This window comes from Oryzias latipes, chromosome 13 (assembly GCF_053564925.1).
Source record: "Oryzias latipes strain Hd-rR chromosome 13, Olatipes_Hd-rR_3.1".
Classification (NCBI taxonomy): domain Eukaryota; kingdom Metazoa; phylum Chordata; class Actinopteri; order Beloniformes; family Adrianichthyidae; genus Oryzias; species Oryzias latipes.
Window position 1 is genome coordinate 16912861 of NC_136249.1, and position 11257 is coordinate 16924117.

The window sequence follows — 11257 nt, forward strand, 5'->3', positions numbered from 1 at the left end:
GCGTTTGTTTGTTCTCTGAGCAATTCCAGTTCTCTCTTTTCCTCCTCACGTCGAGCAATCAGCTGGCGTGTTTCCTCCTGCTGCTGTCTCTGATCAGAAATCTCTCTTTCCAGTTGAGCCCTAAGATCTGTGAGACGTCGCCTATCTTCCATCATGCTAGGATAGTTGTCTGCCATCTCTTTTTGTTCCTCATTTTGTTGTTGCAGCTCCTGAAGGTTTTGCCTCAGTTCTTCAGTTTTTTGTTTTAAAGCCTGGAATTCATCAAATTCATTTTTCAAATCAGGTTCCAGGTGTGCTTTGCGGGCAGTCTTCTTCTGGAGTTTCTTTAGTTGGGATTGCAGACCTCTGTTCTCCCGTTCCAAAAGTTTACGTTCACCTTTCATGTCAGAAATTTCTTGTTCCATTCCTTGCAGCTGCTGAAGTCTGTCCTGGAGAGAGGCTATTATTGTTTTCAGGTCTTGGTTACTTTCCAAGGCCTGAGATCTTTTTGTCCTCTCTTTTTCACACACATTTTCCACGTGGATCTGTTTTTCCACGTCCACTCTCAGACTCTCCAGCTGCTTCACCAGTTTTTTGTTTTCCTCCATAGCAGCTTTGCGTGTCTTTTTCAATTCTTTGCATGAATTGTCCAAATCTTTCCTTTTCTGCAAACTCTTGCAAATTTTCTCCAGATGTTTGCTCAAAGTGTCATTTTGCTGCAGAATTCTCTCTGTGACGTTATTTAATTCTTGAATGGAAACGGCCGTCTGCTGAAATTCTTCGCTGTGTGACATTTTGAATGAACTTGTCAAGAAATCTCAAAAAGTTGACTCACACTAAGTTCTTGTTTACAAAAGATGTGAAACCTTCCTGTTTCTTTCTCTATCGTGTCTTTGCCCACAAACTCTAAATCCCTTTGCTCTGAAAACGCCTCATACTTGAGGATGAAATTCAGGAGGTCCAATGATGTCAAATGATGTCACATGAAGTCACATGAATTCAAATGATGTCAAATGATGCCTCTGAAGACTAAAATTAGAGGTGACACAATCCAGCCGCTGATGTCAAATGATGTCATTACATCTAAAGTTTAAAATGACATCATCACTGATGACATCATCACTGATGATGTCATCAGTGATGATGTCATTGTGCGAACTTTTTTTTCCCTGTTAACATTTTGTTTCTGCTGTCCAGCAGCTAAAACACATATTGAATGAGGAGTCTTTTGTTTCAAACAGGATTTCTATAAAAACACATATTGAATGAGGAGTCTTTTGGTTCAAACAGGATTTCTATAAATCGAATCATTTATACACCATTTTCAATAGTCACTAAGAATTCTGAACACAGGTTTTACTACTTATTTTTACAGATATCAATCATTTTTCCTGTTTTACTGATCTTCTTACCAACCTGTAGAATTAATAACATATATGCTGCCTTTGGAGAATGCCATCAGACGTCAGATTTTATAACTATGCTGATTATATCAAAGTCAAAGTCAGCTTTATTGTCAAATATGGTGCATCCATAAGACATACAGCACAGATGAAATTGCTTTCCTCTCACCCCACAGTGCAAGCAGTATATAAAATAATAAATAAACAACTTAAAAAATGGATAAAAAGACAGTAATAGTCAGAGGAATAACAGTAGTCTAAACAGTGCTAAAGAACAGTGGCATGTTAAAGTGGCAGTTTAAAGTGACATCAGTGCTGAGAACAGTAAGTGGATGAGTCAGTGATGGCAGTCTTTAGTGATGATGGTGTTCTGAAATGGTGTGAAGTTTTCAATGTGAGCTAGTAGGTTGGAGTGGAGGGGCCAGAGGTATTGCCTGGTGGAGGAAACTGTCTTTTAGTCTGCTGGTTCTGGCCTGCAGACTTTTCAGCCTCCTCCCTGATGGCAACAGGTTGAAGTGTCTCTGGGATGGGTGTGACGTCTCTGAGATGGGTGTGAACCAGCTTTACATAGTTACATCTCCTGGTGGAGCGAGACCAACAGAAGCACTTTTTGACTGTATTTAAGATGTGAAATCATGGATGGCAAATAATTTTTTGCAGCTCAACCAGGAAATAACTGAAATTTTAGTAATTGGTCCTGAAGCCAAAAGAGATAAACAGCTATTGAAGCTAGCATACCTTTCATTAAGTTACTCAGAAATAGTTAGAAACCTGGGTGTTATTTTCGACTCTAAACTAACTTTGATTAAACAGGATATTAAAACTGGTTGTTATGGTCTTAGAAATTTGGCTTGGGCTGCCCACTACTCTCTCATGCTAATATGGAGATTCTAATGCATGCTTTCATCATCAGCAGAATTGATTGTTGGAACTTCCTGTTTGCTGGTCCTTCAAAAACGAACATTAAGAACCTTCAGCTTCTCCAGAACTCAGCTCCACGAGTTTTCACCAAGATCAGAAGGCGGGCTCACATCACCGTGACTGTGAAATCCCTGCAATGGCTCCCCATATACTTCAGGATTGATTTAAAGATATTTTTAAATAGTTTTTAAATGTCTAAATGGTCTTGGGCCTTCTTATGTGTAAGATCTTTTAGTCAAATATGAACCCACTTGTTGTTAAAACTACATTTTCCAGCATTACATAGCATTTTACACGTCTGATAGCAAGTTGAAAGCGCCATGTATGAACTGATGAAAACTTGACCAGCTTTATGGCAACGTAAATTCCCATCATAAATAGCTTGATGTTGAAATTCTGCCACAATTTAAATTCAAATTTCATGTTAACTATTTTTTTTTCTATTTTTTTCACCTCCAAAATATTAAAAATGTTAACATTTCATGACTTTTACAAACTTTACCAAAATGGGATTTTCAATTTCCAAAACTTTATCCCGGGGGGCGTGACCATGACCGTACAAACCCTGTTGAATGCACCAGTGGTTCATAATTCTGAAAAAAAGTCCACAGATTAAAGTTAGACTTCTGAGATTAAAGTCAGGATTTCCTTTTTCTCTTTTTCCATAGCCCTGAAAATTGTCCAGAAATTTATTTTGATTCCCATATCTGGGAAGTACATTTTAAATGCATTTTTGTTCAGACTTTACCATTCTGGACTTTGGGTCAAAAGTTCTCCACAGGATCTCCTGCATTTCTTAGTCACAAGCTATAAATACACAATAAAAATAGCAAAATTCAATGGTGCTGCTTTCGTTTGTTTTATTCATCAATTTTTACTTCAGCAACCCAAAAGCTAAAAAATTGAGATTCACACATGTATGATAACATCTAATGAATTAGTTCCATGACATGTGAGTGGAGTGAGCAGGGCCGGCCCTGGTCTTCTGGGGGCCCTAAGCGAAATTTAATTTGTGGGCCCTCCAACTGATCAGGAGCACCAAAAAAAACGCAACTGTTGTTGTAATATAAATGAGATCTCTCTATTAATACATTTGTGAATTATTGTTGCTGCCGAAGAATTGAATACAGTAAATTGCCTGCATGTTGGATGCACCTTTAGTGGTGCAGAACAAATTTTAAATGCAAAGAAATAAATATGAATGACAAATGTATATAGATATATAGATCTATATTTTTTAATGTAACATTAGCCACTCAACAAATTACATTCACAAAACTCCAACTTATTAAAAACAGCGACTTAATACCAAATTATATAACAATAAAACAATCCAACATAAAGAACACAACAGCTCAATGAGGGGGATTTTGGAAAGTCATAGGCTGCCTTTACACTGCATGGTTCAAGTGACCCAATTCCGATTTTTTCCTCTCACGTGGCACAGATCGGATATGATCGGTGAATGTGTAAGCAGGACAAAAGCGCATGGATTCCGTTTTTCTCAGATCGGATACAGGCCTCTCTCATATGTGGAAATAAATCGGAAACGAATCGGATACGTGCATTTGCGTGTGCCATGTAAGCAGACAAATCGGTTATTCCCCAGTAAATGCGAGTCGTACGTCAGTGACGTCAATTCAGGACACCACCAACTGAGATCACATGACTTATTAAGGTGCTTTTGTGCGCTGATGTTGCTGTCAGCGTGTTACCTTTCAGCCTCAGGCTTCAGACCGTAGTTGGAAACCGCTGTCATGTCCGGTCCGGACGCAAACGGTAACTAATGAAGCGGGACACCGTTGCTAGAACAGGCTAGAAGCTGTCTATTTCTTTGGGGGGCGTGTATGATGGGGACCGTGTGTGTGTGTTAGCGCGCGCGTGCTTGCGTGTGTGTGTGTGTAAGGAGAGACAGTGAGTGTGAGTGTGGAAAACATAAAAAACAAGAAAAAAATTTGAGGATGTTTTTATGATTGTCTTGATATAAACAAAAAAAGAGGCTATAAAGTTCAGACGGAGAACGATCAGTATTGGCTTTGTACTCAACCCACTGATAACTTCATCAGCGTGTCATGGGCTAAAGCTGAGTCCCTGATTGTCTAAGACAATGCAAATTCTTTACCAGCTGAGTATAGACCCAAAATGTGCTGATGCCAGACTGCCGTGCCTGACGCTCAAAACGTGTTGTAGGACCTCTGATCGTATCTGTACATTGACTTTACATTGAAACTGGACACCCCTGACTTGCAAATCGTGTTTGGTGTGAATGCAGCTTAATAGCTTCACAGCTCCAGCAAAACCAGAGTCAGCAGGGGAACCTGTCTGTTTGAGGTCCAAGAGGAAGAAGAGACCTCCAACCACAGACCTCCAGGAAAACCTCCAGAGGATAAAAGTGGAACAGACTGTAAGGTGTAAAGAGAACAGACTGAGGAGGGTAACCAAGTGCTTCTCCCTATCTTAAGAGACATCTGTGGGAAGAAAGATCCTTTAATGCTGAAATCCTTCATTTTTCCATTTGAAAGCAGACTCTTAAGTGAAGCTCTGAGTTTCTTGGCGGCCCACATGGGAGTCGTGAGAGTAGACCTGAACTGTCTCAGGGGAAACAACATCATACAAATGACTGAATAATTGAAAGGCCAAATGAGAGTCTGCGATGCCAAACAGATCAATAGACTCCACAATTCTTTATTAGGTATTCGCTGCTGCCCTCTTCCTTTCTTTCTTTGTTGGTCCATACATTAAAATTTATAGAACTGCAGGCTTTTTTTTCCAGCTATCAAAGCAACCTGAACATCTTCCCCTGCAGAATCTGCAGATTGATGGCCTCCATGCAGCGATGACACCAATGCAGTAATTCAGATGCAGTAAAAGGACACTGATTCAAGTATTTAGAGAAAGGAAATAAAATCAATTTTCAAAAGCCTTTTTTTGATTGGTTCGGATTTTCAGTTACATTGTTTTTCAGGTTTACATTATCTTTAGACCATAACCATCAAAAAAGATAATAATGTCTGTATAATGATTCTATATATTATGTGAATTTAATTAACAGAACATACTAAACTCTCCCTTGACATTAGTTTTTAAAACTATTTATAGATTATCTATAAAAAGTCTAGTTTGTTAAAAGTCTTTGCATTCCTGAAATATAAACCTAAAGCCTTAGTCTTAACTGCCGTTATAGGTGGATACAGGTGGTCAAACCTGTACAGGAAACGCAGATGGTCCACACAAAATATCAAGGTCTTAGACTGCTCAATGAACCCGTAGAAAGAAAATATTCATGCACATTTTTTCTATAGGCATGCTCCGGGCAACAGGTTGTAGTAAACACTTATGGACAGAATTCATCTTTACTTACATAAAAGTAGATAAGGAGAAAGTAGATGAGACACAACACCCCCAAATCCACTAAACTTTGCAAGGAGTGCATTCAGGATTTGGTAGTGTTGCATATATGGCGTCTTTTTCAAAAGTGGAAGTGCCAACCGTTTGTAAATTGACCATGGAGAAGAAATTAACAACTGTGGTTTGTACCCAGCTGGAATTCTATGACATTGAGTCCTTTATTATACCAGAATAGAGATGTAAGGCGAAAGGCTGAAGCAGGATTCCCCAGTTTTTCACCACTTCAACATTTTCCAGAGTGCCTCTTCTAACTGTGACTATACGCACTTGTATGGGGTAGCGACAGATCTGTGTGAACGGCGTGTGCTGAAAGCGTGTTAAAAAACCAGTGTTCAATCCAAACGAGGTGTAAAACAGCTTCAGTACATCCAGAATGCTGCTGCTCGAGTCCTGACCAGAACCAGGAAGTATGATCACATTAGTCCTGTGCTCAGGTCTTTGCACTGGCTCCCTGTACCTCAAAGAATAGACTTCAAAGCAGCTCTGCTTGTGTACAAGTCTCTCCATGGCCGAGCACCAAAGTACATCTCTGACATGTTAGTGCCATATGAACCATCTCGTACTCTGAGGACCTCAGGGGCCGGCCTCCTGTTGATTCCCAGAGTCAGAACTAAACAAGGGGAATCAGCGTTTCAATATTCTGCAGCTAAAATCTGGAACAGCCTCCCTGAAGGCGTAAGACAGGCCTCTTCTGTGTTCATGTTCAAATCTAGACTTAAAACATTTCTGTTTAGCCGTGTATATGACTGAAAGGTCCTATCTGCACTTTTCTTTCCTTTCCTTCCTTTATTTTTAAATCATTTTTCAAATTTTTTCTTTTCTTTTAAAGTAAATTTTACGTTGATTATTTCAATGATGTATTGTGATTTTAATGCATTTTTCTGTTTTGTGAAGCACCTTGAATTACTTTGTGTACGAATTGTGCTATACAAATAAACTTGCCTTGCCTTGCCTTGCCTTGCCTTCAATGCGTTCCTGAAAAACCACCACTGCACGTGGACAGGTCAAACACCCCCCCCCCCCCCCCCCCCCCCAATGTACTGGTGCATCGGACTTAGGCTTCACCTCACTCAGACAGACTGTGACGCATGAATCACAAACACCAGATATATCCAATAAAAATCAATTCATCAAGTTAAATGTTTTTTTGCTTAACCAGTTCTTAATCAGAGGACAGTTTTCCTCCATGAAAAGCTTAGCCAAGATATTAGGATTCTAATACTGTGACTTTTCTTTTTTCTTTTCTTTTTTCTTGCTTTTAGCATTTATTAACTGTATCTTTGCCTTTTTTTAGCAAGATTTTCTCATTTTTGTTTGTATTTATAAATGAATTCTATCTATTCTTTTCTCAAAACTGCAGAATTCTCAGTAACCTTTTAAAAATTTGTCATTTTCAATTTAAAAAGTTCCTTACCTTTTTTTTTTTTTTGTTGTTTTTTTTTTTTTTTTTACTTGTCCTGTCCAACAGCTGGGCACACAGATGAGAGCTGAGGGCCTCTTGTGTTGGACATATTTTACTTTAACAAGAGGGGTTATTAATCTTCAGACAAACCAAAGGTATGTCTGAATAAACCCCTTTTGTAATTGAGGCCAAACTTTATTAATTTCAATCATGTTTGAAAATCTTTGGTGTTGGACCGGACGGAAAAGGAAAGAGGGGAAGAAGAGAGAGGGACGTGGAAAAACAGATCCACATGTGAAATCATGGATGGCAAATAATTTTTTGCAGCTCAACCAGGAAATAACTGAAATTTTAGTAATTGGTCCTGAAGCCAAAAGAGATAAACAGCTATTGAAGCTAGCATACCTTTCATTAAGTTACTCAGAAATAGTTAGAAACCTGGGTGTTATTTTCGACTCTAAACTAACTTTGATTAAACAGGATATTAAAACTGGTTGTTATGGTCTTAGAAATTTGGCTTGGGCTGCCCACTACTCTCTCATGCTAATATGGAGATTCTAATGCATGCTTTCATCATCAGCAGAATTGATTGTTGGAACTTCCTGTTTGCTGGTCCTTCAAAAACGAACATTAAGAACCTTCAGCTTCTCCAGAACTCAGCTCCACGAGTTTTCACCAAGATCAGAAGGCGGGCTCACATCACCGTGACTGTGAAATCCCTGCAATGGCTCCCCATATACTTCAGGATTGATTTAAAGATATTTTTAAATAGTTTTTAAATGTCTAAATGGTCTTGGGCCTTCTTATGTGTAAGATCTTTTAGTCAAATATGAACCCACTTGTTGTTAAAACTACATTTTCCAGCATTACATAGCATTTTACACGTCTGATAGCAAGTTGAAAGCGCCATGCATGAACTGATGAAAACTTGACCTGCTTTATGGCAACGTAAATTCCCATCATAAATAGCTTGATGTTGAAATTCTGCCACAATTTAAATTCAAATTTCATGTTAACTATTTTTTTTTCTATTTTTTTCACCTCCAAAATATTAAAAATGTTAACATTTCATGACTTTTACAAACTTTACCAAAATGGGATTTTCAATTTCCAAAACTTTATCCCGGGGGGCGTGACCATGACCGTACAAACCCTGTTGAATGCACCAGTGGTTCATAATTCTGAAAAAAAGTCCACAGATTAAAGTTAGACTTCTGAGATTAAAGTCAGGATTTCCTTTTTCTCTTTTTCCATAGCCCTGAAAATTGTCCAGAAATTTATTTTGATTCCCATATCTGGGAAGTACATTTTAAATGCATTTTTGTTCAGACTTTACCATTCTGGACTTTGGGTCAAAAGTTCTCCACAGGATCTCCTGCATTTCTTAGTCACAAGCTATAAATACACAATAAAAATAGCAAAATTCAATGGTGCTGCTTTCGTTTGTTTTATTCATCAATTTTTACTTCAGCAACCCAAAAGCTAACAAATTGAGATTCACACATGTATGATAACATCTAATGAATTAGTTCCATGACATGTGAGTGGAGTGAGCAGGGCCGGCCCTGGTCTTCTGGGGGCCCTAAGCGAAATTTAATTTGTGGGCCCTCCAACTGATCAGGAGCACCAAAAAAAACGCAACTGTTGTTGTAATATAAATGAGATCTCTCTATTAATACATTTGTGAATTATTGTTGCTGCCGAAGAATTGAATACAGTAAATTGCCTGCATGTTGGATGCACATTTAGTGGTGCAGAACAAATTTTAAATGCAAAGAAATAAATATGAATGACAAATGTATATAGATATATAGATCTATATTTTTTAATGTAACATTAGCCACTCAACAAATTACATTCACAAAACTCCAACTTATTAAAAACAGCGACTTAATACCAAATTATATAACAATAAAACAATCCAACATAAAGAACACAACAGCTCAATGAGGGGGATTTTGGAAAGTCATAGGCTGCCTTTACACTGCATGGTTCAAGTGACCCAATTCCGATTTTTTCCTCTCACGTGGCACAGATCGGATATGATCGGTGAATGTGTAAGCAGGACAAAAGCGCATGGATTCCGTTTTTCTCAGATCGGATACAGGCCTCTCTCATATGTGGAAATAAATCGGAAACGAATCGGATACGTGCATTTGCGTGTGCCATGTAAGCAGACAAATCGGTTATTCCCCAGTAAATGCGAGTCGTACGTCAGTGACGTCAATTCAGGACACCACCAACTGAGATCACATGACTTATTAAGGTGCTTTTGTGCGCTGATGTTGCTGTCAGCGTGTTACCTTTCAGCCTCAGGCTTCAGACCGTAGTTGGAAACCGCTGTCATGTCCGGTCCGGACGCAAACGGTAACTAATGAAGCGGGACACCGTTGCTAGAACAGGCTAGAAGCTGTCTATTTCTTTGGGGGGCGTGTATGATGGGGACCGTGTGTGTGTGTTAGCGCGCGCGTGCTTGCGTGTGTGTGTGTGTAAGGAGAGACAGTGAGTGTGAGTGTGGAAAACATAAAAAACAAGAAAAAAATTTGAGGATGTTTTTATGATTGTCTTGATATAAACAAAAAAAGAGGCTATAAAGTTCAGACGGAGAACGATCAGTATTGGCTTTGTACTCAACCCACTGATAACTTCATCAGCGTGTCATGGGCTAAAGCTGAGTCCCTGATTGTCTAAGACAATGCAAATTCTTTACCAGCTGAGTATAGACCCAAAATGTGCTGATGCCAGACTGCCGTGCCTGATGCTCAAAACGTGTTGTAGGACCTCTGATCGTATCTGTACATTGACTTTACATTGAAACTGGACACCCCTGACTTGCAAATCGTGTTTGGTGTGAATGCAGCTTAATAGCTTCACAGCTCCAGCAAAACCAGAGTCAGCAGGGGAACCTGTCTGTTTGAGGTCCAAGAGGAAGAAGAGACCTCCAACCACAGACCTCCAGGAAAACCTCCAGAGGATAAAAGTGGAACAGACTGTAAGGTGTAAAGAGAACAGACTGAGGAGGGTAACCAAGTGCTTCTCCCTATCTTAAGAGACATCTGTGGGAAGAAAGATCCTTTAATGCTGAAATCCTTCATTTTTCCATTTGAAAGCAGACTCTTAAGTGAAGCTCTGAGTTTCTTGGCAGCCCACATGGGAGTCGTGAGAGTAGACCTGAACTGTCTCAGGGGAAACAACATCATACAAATGACTGAATAATTGAAAGGCCAAATGAGAGTCTGCGATGCCAAACAGATCAATAGACTCCACAATTCTTTATTAGGTATTCGCTGCTGCCCTCTTCCTTTCTTTCTTTGTTGGTCCATACATTAAAATTTATAGAACTGCAGGCTTTTTTTTCCAGCTATCAAAGCAACCTGAACATCTTCCCCTGCAGAATCTGCAGATTGATGGCCTCCATGCAGCGATGACACCAATGCAGTAATTCAGATGCAGTAAAAGGACACTGATTCAAGTATTTAGAGAAAGGAAATAAAATCAATTTTCAAAAGCCTTTTTTTGATTGGTTCGGATTTTCAGTTACATTGTTTTTCAGGTTTACATTATCTTTAGACCATAACCATCAAAAAAGATAATAATGTCTGTATAATGATTCTATATATTATGTGAATTTAATTAACAGAACATACTAAACTCTCCCTTGACATTAGTTTTTAAAACTATTTATAGATTATCTATAAAAAGTCTAGTTTGTTAAAAGTCTTTGCATTCCTGAAATATAAACCTAAAGCCTTAGTCTTAACTGCCCTTATAGGTGGATACAGGTGGTCAAACCTGTACAGGAAACGCAGATGGCCCACACAAAATATCAAGGTCTTAGACTGCTCGATGAACCCGTAGAAAGAAAATATTCATGCACATTTTTTCTATAGGCATGCTCCGGGCAACAGGTTGTAGTAAACACTTATGGACAGAATTCATCTTTACTTACATAAAAGTAGATAAGGAGAAAGTAGATGAGACACAACACCCCCAAATCCACTAAACTTTGCAAGGAGTGCATTCAGGATTTGGTAGTGTTGCATATATGGCGTCTTTTTCAAAAGTGGAAGTGCCAACCGTTTGTAAATTGACCATGGAGAAGAAATTAACAACTGTGGTTTGTACCCAGCTGGAATTCTATGAC